The sequence below is a fragment of the Prunus mume genome, linkage group LG1 (assembly GCF_029339155.1).
Source record: "Prunus mume cultivar Tortuosa linkage group LG1, ASM2933915v1, whole genome shotgun sequence".
In the NCBI taxonomy this organism is placed as follows: domain Eukaryota; kingdom Viridiplantae; phylum Streptophyta; class Magnoliopsida; order Rosales; family Rosaceae; genus Prunus; species Prunus mume.
The window spans coordinates 6630882-6646498 of NC_142698.1; the positions used below are offsets into that span (position 1 = coordinate 6630882).

At 37.4% G+C, this 15617-nt stretch overlaps 1 pseudogene; it reads left to right on the forward strand.

Annotated features, from left to right (window-relative positions):
* The first annotated feature begins 1929 nt into the window (after window positions 1-1929).
* Window positions 1930-6521, forward strand: LOC148920864 (uncharacterized; annotated as a pseudogene).
* The last annotated feature ends 9096 nt before the right edge of the window (window positions 6522-15617 follow it).

The following is a 15617-nucleotide window of genomic DNA, read 5'->3' on the forward strand; positions in this document are numbered from 1 at the left end:
CGTAAACCCTTTTTTTTCGCGCCACCGCCGACATCTAACTTTTGCACGACGCTGGTATTTTTCGTTCGCGCAAAAACAAAATTTCGCCACGCAAAACAAGGTATTCGTGCAAACTTGGAACTTTACGCGACGAATAGTATGTACGTCGCGCAAAAAAATATCCCAACTAGGTAATTTTGGCGCCAAAATAAAATATCCTCGTTCTCTTACGCGACGAAAAATCTTCCCATCGCTAAGCTGTCTTTTTGCGACGAAGAATTTAATCGCACAAGTTTTTACCGCCAAATAAAGGGACCCACTGGTTCTGTTCGTTTTGCGACGATTTAACTAATGTACCGTCGCGCAAGGTTGTCTTAAGCGACGATATATTCTCGTCGCGCAAGGTTGTCTTAAGCGACGATATTTCTCGTCGCAAATTTTTCGCCAAAAAATTCCCCGCTTTTTAACTCTATTTGCACGGTGACCATTTGTTTGGTCGCGCAAAGACATTCGTCGACGAAAAATTTGGTCGGGCAAATTTTCAGTGGATTGCGCGACGAATATGTTCTTTCGTCGCGCCAGTATGTTTTGCGCGACGACTTATTCTTCGTCGCGCAATCTTTCGTCGCGCAAATGGTGAAACGTAGTAGTGACTCGATCTTTGTTATTCTTGCTGACAGCTAGAGGCCAAGGTGTTGGGTCCAGATGAGCAGCCCAAATCTGCTATGCCCATGCTCTCTATGTTATTTGAGCGTAAGATTTCTTGTATGACGTCATGAATGATTTACTTTGCAATGGAAATTATTTAGCTCTACAAAATAATAATAAATTAATAATAAAAAGATAATATACACATATATATGTATACATGAAATTAATTAACATGTTGAATTAGAACATAGTTATTAAATGAAGAAAAGCATGATGAATAATATTAATTTGGACCTGAACTTTGGAGTTTTGAGCATAACTAGTCTCGCCAACCCCTTTGTTCATGTGAAGTATTTGCATCGCCTCCATTTCTTCCTGTCTGACTGTCTCATACAAAGGCTTGGAGCAATAGTGTTGTATATATAGGCCTCAGTCGGCCATTCATTGCCAGTCATTCCTTAGAGATATATAAATGGAACCGTGCACCGCAACCACACATTATAGTAACTACGTACTATGTTCTGTCATGCGTGGGCAGGATCAGATGCATATATCCAAGTCTAACATAGGCCAAAGTAAAACAGACCAACCTTCTTGCATCTCTTTTCATTTCAAACCACAAAAAAGTGAAAGGTCTTTTTTTAGTTCTTCAAATCATCCTTTGTTATTTATGATTCTTAGAAGCACAACTCTTTGAAAATGTACAAGGATTCATAATTATAAGTGTTTATACTCAAAATGAACAGCCAGTATTAGGAAGTCTATGCAAATATATCTGAATCTACAACAAAAGTTCATACAAAAGTATGGAATTCTATAATAAAAGCCTATACAAGTTTATTAAAAATCCAGGTAAAACCTATAGGAGTTATACAATTCCAGGAAATCTGTCACTTAAAAAAAATCTTCAAAATCGTATACAATCTTAATTGAATACACCCCACTATAATGTTATAGTTGTGGTGTTGACGCCAAAGTCAATAGAAACTTAATTTTATAGTTTGTGGTATTTTGTATAATGCTATCGTAACCTATTATAGCATTTTTAACACGCTATTTGGAGGAAGTTGTGGTGTACATACATAGTGGGGCAACTCAAACAGTTTACGTCTTGGTCTTTAGCCGTCATAACAAATTGTACATTTGGTGTGTAACGCGGTTTCCAATCGTAGGTTATTAAGACTTTTCTTCAAGTCTAAAGTTGTTCTAAATACGAACCACACAATTCGACAACTATAGGCTATATAAGTCCATGCAACCACACTTAGGTTGGGTGTTAGATTAGTCTCAAAAGGCGGGATGGGAATATTTTCAAACATGATTTTTAGGGAGGAGCTCTGCCCAAGAGATCACATCTATGCTTATAGAAGCGGGCATACATTCTCCCACCATGGTGAGTATATGTATAGAGTAAGCTTCGGTTGAAGGATTAATCAAATAAATTTATTTGAGTGATACTCTTGTAGATCACACCATGCATTGCATTTCATTAATCCAAACCATCTATTTTGTAGATATTCATTCAAAGATTATCCCTGCAACAAAAAAATAATCATTTGAATTTGATATCATTTGACCACTCAATTAAATTATTGAAATTTTAGTACTTTCTTGAAGCACTGTATTCATTGATTTTGTAAAACACAATTAGATGTCTAAACAATTTCCGATTTATCTAATTTTTTGTAAGGATGATCTATGAATGAAGACCTAAAAAATTGATAGTTTGGATCATTAGAAGAAAAAAAAATTGTAGGGTACCCTAAAGGGTGTCCCTCAATATATATATATATACACACACAAAGCTTTCATTGAGAGATCCCTCAAATAAATTATTTGAGGGACATCTTTGTAGAGCCTACTTCACATTGCATTTCACTAATCCAAACCATCAATTTTATAAGATTATATAATATAGTATGTGGATGGTGCCATGCATGCACACAGGCATATATGTTCGGGAAGGTTTGGTGATTCATTTCACTTCAACAAATAATCCAATAAGTAGTAGCTCATCGAGAGTGCCTCCATGTGCAAAGTACGGGCATGACCCAAACACGAAATGGGGAGTGATGAGAACTTGCATCGATTGCTTCCTAAAGGCCACCACCTGCTTTGCTTTGAATACGAGGTATCTCAACTCCACTTCATATTCAAACATAAAGGAACTTGCAGTACTGAGTGTTGCTATTCAAATGAGGGAACTGTACGTCGTGCCATCGAGATTTTCAACAAAGATAAGGTTCATGGGAAGGGGTTTGGTGACTACGACTTGCTTGATAACAACTGTGAAAACTTTGCCAATTATTGCAAAAGAGGCACGCCCGTGAGCGAGCAGGCTCTCAAGGCAATGGGTATTGCAGCTACATCCTCTAGCACCGATACTCCATCCTCATCTACTTCCAAGACTGCCATGTTTCTTTTTTTCTTTTTCTTTTTCTTCCAAGTGGTCTTAATGATTCTCTATGTTACGTTATGAGAATTGTTGTTTGATTGTGTGCTCAAAATAATTTATTGTATTTTTTATGCAATTAATTAATTACAATTGTACTTGTGCACTTTATGTTTTGAAAGCATCTTAGGTATGATATAGTATAATATCATTAAGTATCTTTATTTTTTTTTATATACTAAACTCACACACATAATACGTATGCTAGGACTTGGATCTAGGAGTTTGCCTAGGAGAGCAATTACTCCAAACCACTACACTAACGGGTCCTTTGCATGTCATTAAGTATTTTTATTCCCAATTTTAATTTCCCTCACTTGTTGATGAAGAAATCGTCATCAAATGTGCCATTCTCTTCAGTATATATAAACTAAGGGTAATGCTAGGTTTACCACATTGAGTTTTTTGGTTGAAAGGTCTGTGAACTTTGACCCGGTTCGCATTTTGGTCCCTCAATTTCCAAAATCATTCCCGTGGTCCTTTAACTTCAGTTTCATTGGATAAATGGTCCCACCGTCAATTCTAACAATTTTTTCGTTAAATTTTAGGGAAAAGGGGTCTTTTAGGTTGGTTTTATTTCCCTCCATTGTGAAACTCGTCTTCCCTCTGAAACAATAGCCCTAAAAGAACCCTAAATTGCAATCCCCTTCCTCTTTATAAGCTGGTGCTTATTGTATTAGTTGAGTAAATGTTAAAATCGCCGATTTTGGAAACTTGGTGAGCAGATTAGTTGGAATAATGGAAAGTGATACGTCTCAAACATGAAGGAGATGAAATGCACACATGAAATAGTAGAGCAACCTTCAATGATATGCAGATGAATCAAACTTGCATTCACTACAATTTCAAATGTTCACAGATAGAGCCTTTTCTACAAAAGTGAAATCATCTAACATGTTTAATACATCCCAAAAATATGACAGACATGTTTCAATCACAGAAGGCATCCCAAAATAGCAAATATTTCAAAATGATAACTTGTTACTCAAACCAAGTACAAAAGACACTTAATCTTTTTCCTAAGAATCCAAAGTAGTCACAACATAGTTCAATCATGGATGAACCCAAAACAGTTACAAAACACCTTTCATCTTGTAGTCCTCTTCCTCTCATTGGTAAATTTTTTGGTGGCTGTGAACTAATCTGCTTTCCAAGCTTCCAAAATTGACGATTTCAACATTTACTCAACCAATATGAGAAACACCAACTTATAAAGAGGAAGGGGATTGCAATTTAGAGTTCTTTAGGGTTGTTGTTTCAGTGGGAAGGCTAATTTCATAATGGGGGAAAATAAAACCAACCTGATAAGACCAATTTACCCCTAAATTTAACGAAAAAATTTACAGATCGATGGGACCATTTGTCCTAACGAAACTGAAGTTAAATGACCACATGAATGATTTTGGAAATGGAAGGACCAAAATGCAAACTGGGTAAAAGTTCACGAATCATTCAACCTAAAGCCTCTATTATAGAGGTGGTACAAAATATGGTATATAAATATGGTATGCCTACCATTTTCCATAGGGTAAATTACTTAAATGGTCCTCAAATTTGTACCCGATTTACATTTTGGTCCATAAATTAAATTATTAGTCCAAATGGTACATAAACTATATTTTAATCGTCCATTTGATCCAACCGTTAGGTTCTGTCAATGTTGCCGTCAAATTTAAGGGTAAAACCGTCCAAACTGTGTAGAATAGCTAGCTCTTGAAGTGAAAAAGGCGCCATTCGAGGGATCCACCTTCTTCTTCAATGAAGGCTGCGATGTTTGAAAGTTCAACAGGTTCAACTCGATCCAATCGGTATTGCTTTTGTGGGATGAAGATTAAACGACGCACTTCATGGACAGATCTAAACCCTGGAAGAAGGTTTGAGGCATGCGACCAAAATTAGGTAAGATAGAGTAAGGGTTTTGTTATGTTGAAGTGAAGAATTGAATAGTTTGCTGGGCTTTGATTGATTGTGTGTAACAAATGATGTGCAGAATAGCCAAACAAGACATCATTTCTTTGAATGGCTGGATAATGAAACATGTCCAAGAGGAAAGGAAGTGCTTCATGGATTGCTTAGAAGACTCAGAGGTATGCAGGAAGAAATTAGAGCAAGAGATGAGCAACTGAGATTAGTGGAAGCAGAGAAGAAAAAATTGGAAGAGAAAGTGGGTGTTGTTATTGAAGGAAAAAAGGAATTGGAATGGAGTAGACAGAGACAATTGAAATTGGGGTTTGCTTTGATCCTTTCATGGTGTTTGTTTGTAATTTTAGTGATGAGTAGAAAGATTTAGCTATGAATGTTAGGTTTGTAATGGCCTTTTAGGTTTGTAATGGGAGTAGAAAGTTTTAGCTATGAATGTTAGGTCTGTAATGGCCTTTTAGGTTTGTAATGGCATTATAGGTATGAATGTAATGTGGTGTATGTTAGCTAGGAATGTAATGTGGTGTATGTTAGCTATGAATGTAATGTGGTGTTTGTTAGCTATGAAATAGTTTGTGGAGTATTTTAGGTAAACCAATTCCATAACCAAAAACCACACCAATTCCACAAATGAAAACCAATTCCATAACCAAAAACCACACCAATTCCATAAAGGAAAACCAATTCCATAATCAAAAACCACACCAATTCCATAAAGGAAAACCAATTCCATAACCAAAACCAATTCCATAACAAAAAACCAATTGCATAACCAAAACCACACCAATTCCATAAACGAAAACCAATTCCATAACCAAAACCAATTCCATAACAAAAAACCAATTGCATAACCAAAAACCAATCCCATAGCCAAAACCAATTCCATAACCAAACTGCACAGCAGAAACCAATTCCATAACCAAACTACACAGCATAAACCAATTCCATTACCAATATGTAGAGTTAACTCTAATCCACAAGCTGTGATTCCATAAAATTACATCCCAAATTACAGAACCTAAACCAAAAGGCAGGTGTAACTCTAATCCAAAAGATGTGAATCCACAAAATAACATCCCAAAAGCTATGATCCTATTGTTTGTACTGTAAGCCAAAATGCAAGGCCTTTACATAACCAAAATGCATAAGCTGAACCAAATCCACATCCCAAATTACACAAAATATATATGATTCCCCCTGCCTTGTGAATGATTATGGTTGTGATAAAACTTCTGTAGGCCTTTTGAACGTTCCTCCTCCAATAGCAACCCTTTTGAATGTTCCTTCTCTAATAGCAGCCCTTTTGAATGTGCCCCCTCTAATAGCTGGAAGTTTGAATATGGAACCAGGTTGGGCAGTGACAGAAGTTGAAGATGGATTTGAGCTCTCTTGTCTACGTGCAGCTGATTGTGACAATGGTGTATTTGCCTTTCCTCTTGCCAAACTTGTTGCCCTTCCTCTTGCCAAACCTCCGACCATAGTTCTTGGCAAACCTCTTCCCACACCTCTTGCCAACTAAAGAAAGAGGACCACTATAAGTTCTGAACTATATTGCAAACAAGTAAGTGAGCATATTTGAAAAATAAACCCCAAACAACATACACTTTGTTGTGAAGAAGTAGCAACTTCAGTTGCAATAGCTGGAGCCTCATTGGCTCTTCTTGTTCCTCAAGCCAACCCTCTTCCCATACCTCTTAGCATACTTCTTGGCCAACCTCTTATACCTCTTGCCACCTAAACAAAGAGGACCAATATAAGTTCGCAACTAAATTGCAGATTTGTGAGACAACATATTTGAAGAAAAATACCCCAAAAAACATACACTTTAGTGTGAAGAAGTAGCAACTTCTTTTGCAACAACTAGAGCAATAGTTAGAGCTTCATTGGCTATTCCTCTTCCTCGTCCTCTGCCCCTCAGTCTAACTGCCCCTCCCTCACTGTGGACCTCATTGGCTATTCCTCTTCCTTGTCCTCTGCCTCACTCTCACTGCCCCTCCCTCAGTGTGGACCTCTTTTTGGGCAGAAGATGCATTTGCCTGCAAGAGCACAAGGAATTATTATTTCCAAAACATGTAACAACTCAAAATTTGCATAATAAATAATTACCTGTTGATTTTCTGAGCTCTATCAGTCACAAGTTGCCCTATTATGGCCACTTTGACCACATCTCCTACATGTGATCTTAATAAAAAGTCTTCTAAGCTTGTCCCTTAGTTGAACATAATTTGGAGGCATTGGATGTGGTGGGGGTGGTGGTGGTACCAAAATTTCAACAGGTTCTTTGGCCCTATTTTTTTTGGGCCTTCCTGGTTGTGCCCTAACATTTGGGGGATGTATTGGAGGATGCCCAGACTTAGCCCACTGATCCATTGAAGGGATTAGGTGAATCATTGGTTCATATGACTTCATATAAGTTGCAGGCTTGTAACATTCATCCACATAATCAATGGGGCTTTCATCCCTTTGAAAAATTGCAGAAATTGCATGGCCACATGGTATCCCACATAAATCCCACCTCCGACAAGAACATGTCCTTGCCTTAAGATCCACAACAAATTTTCCACCATACATGTGGGTCACTCAATATGTTTGCAAGCCAGCCAATCGAGGAATGCATGTGGAGGCATCTAACTTGTTCTTCTCAATTATCTTGAAGATTCTTGGGCCAACTTGATGTTTCCATTTCGGACATGCAGCCCTTCTATTTGCCATCCTAAGCATCACAAAGACTCTGATCCTCTCCAAGCAAGTCAAAATGGTCTGATCTCTTGCATCTATTATTGCTGAATTGAAACTTTCACAAAGATTGTTCAACAACAGATCGCACTTAAACCGTGTATTAAAGTGAGATCTGCTCCAATTCTTTGCAGGTCTCTGACTGAGCCATTTCCATGCTTCCTCATCCTCTTGTTTCATATTTTCCATTTCTGCTTCCCACCAAGGCATAGTTGTGGCTCTTGCTACAGCCCACATTAGGTGTTTTAGAGCAAGACCAGAGTGTGATGATCTAAAGTTATTATATAAGTGTCTAACACACATCTTATGCTCTGCAGTTGGAAGTAGAGGCTCAATTGCAGGTATGAGTCCCTTTTGCTTGTCACTCATGAACACATATGACAAACCATTTGTAATCTTTAGATCTTCAATCAACAGCCTAAGAAACCAGATCCACGATTGTTTGCTTTCGATCTCAACAATTGCATAAGCAATTGGGAAACTGCCATTATTGCCATCCACCCCAACTGCTGTCAAAATCTGACCAGGATAAGGACCTTTTATGTGGCACCCATCAACACCAATAACTGGTCTGCATCCATCTAAAAACCCTTGCTCGCAACCAAAGAAAGCAAACATACATCCTTAGAAAGATAGCTTGGCCCCCCACCTGTACAGTTTTAATTACAACTGTACTTCCCTTGTTTGCTTTCTTCAATTCCTCTGCATAATCCCTTAACCTAGAATATTGTTCTATGTAACTCCCTTCAATCATTACTTTGGCCCTCTTTTTGGCTCTGTATATTTGATGTCTTGTGGCAAGCATACAATAATCCTCCAAAACATCCTCTTGCAATGATTTCACATCCAAGTCTGTGTCTCTCTTCAGCTTCTTAGAATACCTATTGCAAAGCCACTTGGATGAGGCATACTTCAACTTGTCAACCCTCCCACAAGTGTGTTCCAGGCTCATAGTTTTGATTACAAATGTAGATTCACTCTTATCTATCTTTGAAGCATATAAATAAAACGGACATTTCAGTCCTCCCATACATATTACATGGAGCCTCACTTTGTCATTTTTTTTGAATTTTAGCAACTTGCCATTTATAATTGCATACTCCTCCATAGCTTCTTTCAATACCTTTTTGTTTGCAAATCGCATTCCCATCCTAAACTCTGGATTCTTTAAATCCACCTCTCTCCTGTACTCCTTCAACTTTGGCAAATTTTTTTTCTTTCTTTTGCCTTTTTCCTCACCATTACCCTGATCCTGATCCTCTTCATCACTATCCACAAAGTCTGCATCATTTTCCTCATTTTCCCCTTCATTTCCAACCTCTCCATTCTCAGTTGCTGCAGCCTCATTTTCCCATTCATTTCCAACTTCTACATCTGCATCTGCATCCCCTGGTTCACTAAATGCATGCCATGTGACACCCTTCCCATCATTTTCTACATGTGCATCATAGTTATATTCTGCATTATCCAAACTAGGCCATGCAGCAGATGCTTGACTCCCAAGCCCATTACCATTTGAATTTTCCAAAGCTGTATAGTACAAGACAAGAACCCTATTACATGGCATGCATCCAACCATTTCAACTACTTTAGCATCAGAGGTAATAAGCTCCAATATGTTACCATCCTTTTCTCCAGCCTTTCTATACCTAATCTCCATAGTTTGCTCAATTTTCGAAACATCTATTGTATACCCCAACTCTTTCTTAAATCCAGCAATGACAGAAAGTCATCAACAACATTATCTAAATAACAGACCTTACCACCTTTATAAACCCCATTTTCAAACATACCCCCATGGTGTAGTTCAAGAGTGACTCTGTCAGAGGTAGCTGCAAAAAGTACACATCAAATTTCAGAGTTAGCTGCACACACATCTCCTTTATCTAATGCTACAGGTTTATGGTTTTAATTTTTTTTACAGTTTCACTCAATGCTAATAGTGAATTAAGTGTGAAGTAGACAACAAAGGGACCACACCAAACATAAAAACCTACACTTTGCAGTCAATGCCAGCATAAAGGAAATAGAATGCCAAAGAATCTTTTCAACATAAAGAAACTGACCTTGGACCACACACTTGCAAACAAAAAGCATCTATTTGAAAAACAAGATGATTATAAAATACAAACAGAGAATCCCTTACCGTATTTGGGATTCTCTCCACCCCAACGAAACTCGAACTCCATCAGTGACGAGCATCTACAATGATCAAAATCCAGAAAATGCCGCAAAACCCCCAAATAGGAACCCTAACAACTCCAAAATCTCTGCTGTTGCCTTCGCACCTCCTTTTTCACAAATTGAAGACGACGTTTGGCTAATCGGAGAAGACAATCAAAGCCTTTTGAGGTTTAAAAAGACGCATATACCCTTTCATGTTTAAAAAGACGCATTACCCATTCTAGACTCCACCACAAGCGTTGACTCGTTAAAAACTCACAGATAATGTAACGGTTGGATCAAATGGACGATTAAAATATAGTTTATGTACCATTTGGACTAATAATTTAATTTAGAGACCAAATGTAAATCGGGTACAAGTTTGAGGACTATTTGAGTAATTTACCCTTTTCCATAAACTAAAATCATCATTCATCCATTACTTCTCTTTTTCTCATGAAGACACCAATTAAAGACACTGCATAGTCACAAACAAATTAATCACTGTTATATTTTACAATTGCAATTAAGGCCCGACCGCGTTGTAGGCGGTTTGGTCCACACGTTGTCCTTAAGGCCGACCGCATGGGTATTGACGGGCCTCGTCAACCTTCTTTTTTCTATGGGCATCCTTAGGCACGGATAAGAGGTTTTGGGGCTTGTATTTGGCCTTTTGAGATCGTCTACCTTCTTAAGTGGCGATGCTTTGTTATTGGGCTCTCTTTGGCAAGCCCAGTTCATATTTGGTATCAACATAAAAGCATCTCTAATAGTAGTAACAAATGAAACTTTTCAAAATCAAGTTTATTGACCTATGTGACAATTTGAAAATGTTTATTTGCTACTTGAATAACTTTTGCCCCAACAAACTCTTCAATTCAATTAATGCAATATCATAGAAAAGAATGAACAAATGTGAAAAATGTATATGTATTTAGGCTTAATTACACTAATGCCCCTTGAAACTTCAGTCAAATCCCACTTTGCCCCCTCAAACTCAAAATGACCCACTTTCATCCCTTGATTAAAGTTTGGCAACCCACTTTCATCCCTTGATTAAAGTTTGGCAACCCACTTTGCTCCCTACCGTCAACTTCATCCAAACGTTTGTTAACTTTGATGACATGGCAGTTTTTGTTTTTTGTTTTTTATTTTTGTAATTTCTCACATATTGATTATTATCCACAAACTGGGTAGGTGACGTGGCAAGTGGAGCTCACCTCCACATGGATACAAATATAATTAAAAATTATAATAATTAAAAATTAAAATAAATCAATATATATATTGATTTATTTTAATATATATATATATAAAGAGAGAGAGCTTTCATTGAGGGATCCCTTAAATAAGCTTATTTGAGGGACACCCTTGTAGGGTCCACTTCGCAATTTATTTCACTAATCCAAACTGTCTATATTTTAGATAATCATTCAAAGATCATCTCTACAAAAAAAATCACTTGAATCCGATATCATTTGACCACCCAGTTGAGTTATTGAAATTTTAGTACTTTCTTGAAGCACCGTGTTCATTGATCTTGTATGACACAATTCGATGTCGGTATGGTTTCCGATTTGTCTAATTTTTTGCAAAGATGATCTATGAATATAGACTTAAAAAATAGATGGTTTGGATCGTTGAAACAAAATTGGTAGGGGGCCCTAAAAGGTTCAGGGTTGGGGGCATTTGTAAGAAATGTTAATGGAGATCTTATGGGTGCTATTTCAGTCCCTATCACTGGATGTTTCTCTGCCAAGATTAATGAACTCTTAGTAATTTGGGAAGGCCTTTAGTTTGCATATGGGAGGCCGATTATGATTCATTAGTGGTTGCAACAGATGCGAAGAATGCCATTAACGACATCCCCTCTAGCAATGAGGCTTTTGGGGTTTCATGGGGGATTATCAACGACATCCACATGTTATCTAGAAACTTTGATTCTCTTTCTTTTGTTTTTGCTCCCAGATTGTGTAATACTGTGGCTGATAGACTTGCTAAGTTTGCTTTAAGTAGTGTGTCCATAGAAGTTTGGCTTGAAGAGGGTCTTCCATGGCTCAATGTGTTTCTTCAAGCTGATGCTAATATTCTGGAGTTGTCATGAATTTTTGTTTGTAGCCTTTATGGAGTGTGTGGCACTCTTTTTCCTTATTCCTAGCTTTTGTCCCGATGGGTTTTCCTGGGCAAGGTTTTAATGAGGCCACGTTTGTTCACTCAACTATGTAACCTTTCACAATTTTAATGAAAATTTACTACTTCCTAAAATAATAATAAAAAAATTAGCAGTCATGAAGAGAGAGAAAGAGGTTGCAGCTTTGAAGACTGACTTTGATAAAGATATTGGAGAGACTTTTTATGATGTGGTTCACTTATTTGAGCATCCTAAAGTTGTTGAAGAAGCTAGAGATGCTTTGATAAGTGGAATATAAAATTTGATGAGTCATGGGATACAACTAGAAGCCACTTAATAACATATTCATATAAAAAATAAATAATATATATTCTAAATGGGGAAGGTTCGAGTTGGGGATTAGAATACCATCCCCGCCTAGCCCTGCCCCGAAAACCATACCCGAAATTTTTTCCAAACCCTTCCCCATACCATTTTCTATCATTCATACTCGATTCATTAGAGTCAGTACCATGAAGACCCTAAGTCGGAAAAATTGTCATCCCAAGAGATATATACTTGTATTGACAGGAGCCGACCCAAATTCCACTTTGGAATCTGTGTCGAACCCCATATGAGACCAACACCTGGCAGGTGCCAGGCACACTTGACCAAATTGCCCTTCTAACTATGACTCAAAATTTCTTTTAAGGTTTGACTTCTGCCGAAAATTTGACAGAGTTTCCCCTGATACATGCTCATTTTCAATAAATTTCCACCTGTAGAAAACACAATTCTATAATCTCAATCGTTCAGCATACAAGAATTTCGTCCATATGCAATTTAACAGTAATTCAAATGGAACTCAAGCCCATACAACATAATCAAAACATTGCCATTCACCTTGTTATAAATGAGAATTAACGGTAATCCAAAATTTGCTCAATTATATTGGGTTTCAAACTAAGTCAATTCAAAGCATAACTCAATAGTTTATTTTGCTGCTGCACCTAGGTTAACACAGGTTGCCTATGTACCCTTAACGAGGGATCAAGCCACACGTAGTTCTTTCACATGTAAAAAAAAAAATTCGTCACTTAAGAAAATAGTTGTGAATATATATAAAATCTTTAAAACTTAAAAAACTCTCAATCCTTGTCTCATAAATCGGAAAATATGTATTAAAACCTTCACCAATAAGTATCAAGATAAAATCATCAATTTTAGTTTAAAACATCTCAAAACTCAAATACTCTCCACCTAGGCGTACCCCCATTCATAACCCGTCAATTCCAAATACCATGTTTGTTACATCATTGTAGAATTCGAGGTACACGTAGTCAACCCAAGATTGTATATCCCCGTAGAACTCAGGGGACAAGTAGTCAGCCCGAGAATGCACAACCTCACAGAACTCGGGGGACATGTACTCAGCTCGAGAATGCATATCCTCGCATCACACGGTTCAGGTGTCCCAGAGACTCGTGGGGCATTATCATAAATGACTAAACTGTTCCAAACGCAACTTTTTGGGAGGGGGGGCTTGTGGTGTGGTTAGTACTCCTGTGGTGGTTTTGAAAATCATATTCCGAAACTTATCATAAAATTCTCCTTATTCCACAAATCCACTTTCACAAATCCATTTTCCAAATCTTTTCTCAACTTCCCGAAAATCAGTTCTTAAATGGGTAGCTAAAATCCCTTCTCAAGCATAAAGTTCATAAAGACCCAAAAATATTCACAAACCCCAATATCAAATTAAAGTCCGATAATCTCATAACATAATCTCGTAAGCCCATCAAGACCCCAAAATTATTCAAATAATAACAAAAACTTACTTACATATAATTTCCATAAAATACTATGTTTCACAATTATAACAATAGACTTTCATAAACAACCCAATATCGCCGAGTCATATACTTTAATAATAATCATAATAATAATAAATAAATAATGTTAAATAACAACCCTTAGAGATCCCATACCTTAATTAAATTAATTTTCAAGCCAAAACCCATTTATGCAAGAAATTTCATATTTGAATAACGAAGTAGACTTAAAAACAAATGTCCGCTCATTTCCCAATGATCAAAGCCGAGTCCCAAGACACACTTTCACAACCCATTAAACAATTATTCCATAACTTCCAATATCAAAATAATCTCCAAGAATACCATAAAATACTGTAACATAGTCTCATAATCCCAACATAATCAAAATAACTCTATAACAGTCAAGCCTTGTTTATAAGATCATTCTAGTACTTCTCGAAGGATGAAACTACCTCGGAAGATTCTCGGTCAACCAAGGGGTCAAACTTCCCATATTGGTCAACTGGGCTGCGAGGCCCACGACCTTCGATTTCTGATCCGAAAGTTCCTATTAGTTCAGCCAAGTCTACTAAACACATTTTCCAAGTTTTGTCTATATCGAGCGGTCGGATCACTCACGATCGCACGATCAGACGGTCACCATTCATATAATCTTTGAATTGTTAAATCGGCACATTCGGGACTTCGATTCTCTATTCATGAGTTCCTACCCAATCCTAGAGGTTCCTAGATCAACATATTTACAAATGGAGTCGATCCAACGGTCCGAACATATCAAACCTGGATAGCACCTAATATGTAAAAATCCGTTTGACCGTCAAATGATAACCAAATTCAAATATGAGCATACCATCATGCTCGGGAAGACATGATGAACATTTTAGGACCAAATGGGCCACCCAAACCTAGCCCACGCCCCGCCACACGCACCGGTAGTGCGTGGGTGTCTTGAGAAGCCAATTTGATTAATTAAAGCACGAAGTTATTGTCTCTGATTATTGAAGCACGAAGCTCTCTAATTTTTTGACGCTCAAAGCAATCTGTTTGTGAATTTGTCTGTTGTGTCTACATTGAAATGTCTTTTAACGTTCTGAAGATTGAGACCTTATTAGGTGTATTGACTTTTAAGTTGAATGACGATAAATGGAATTATCAATTAGAGTATGTTCTTCAATACTAAGACTTATATGGCCATTTTGATTACACATCTGTGTGTCCACCTAAATACATCATAACTAAGTCCGAAGGAGTTACAACTGAGTTAACCGAGGCTTATCGTCACTAGATTCAAATTGATAAATCTCTGCTTAGTTTGCTTCTAGCAACTCTATCAAATGAAGCAATAGAGTATGTTATTGGTTGCAAATCGCCTAGAGACACATAGTTAAGCCTTATAGATAAGTATGCTTTTGTCTCAAGGGCTAGGGTGAATCAAGTCAAAATTGAGTTGCACACCATCCACAAGGAGGATGATTCAGTTGAGAAGTTCTTACTTCGCCTAAAACACATCAAAGATCAATTGTCTGCAGCTAGTTTTAAGCTCTTTGATGATGACATTATCATAGCAGCCTTAAATGGTTTACCACCATAACTTGATATGATAAAGACTGTGTAAATTGCTCGAGAAACACCTATAGCTCTTAAAGAGTTCAGAGCTCAACTATTATCTGCTGAGAAGAATATTGAATCTAGAATGCTAGCTCTGAATGACTCTATGACTAGCATGATGAGTGCCAATTCCTTTGAATTTGGTTCCACATCTCGTCCCCAA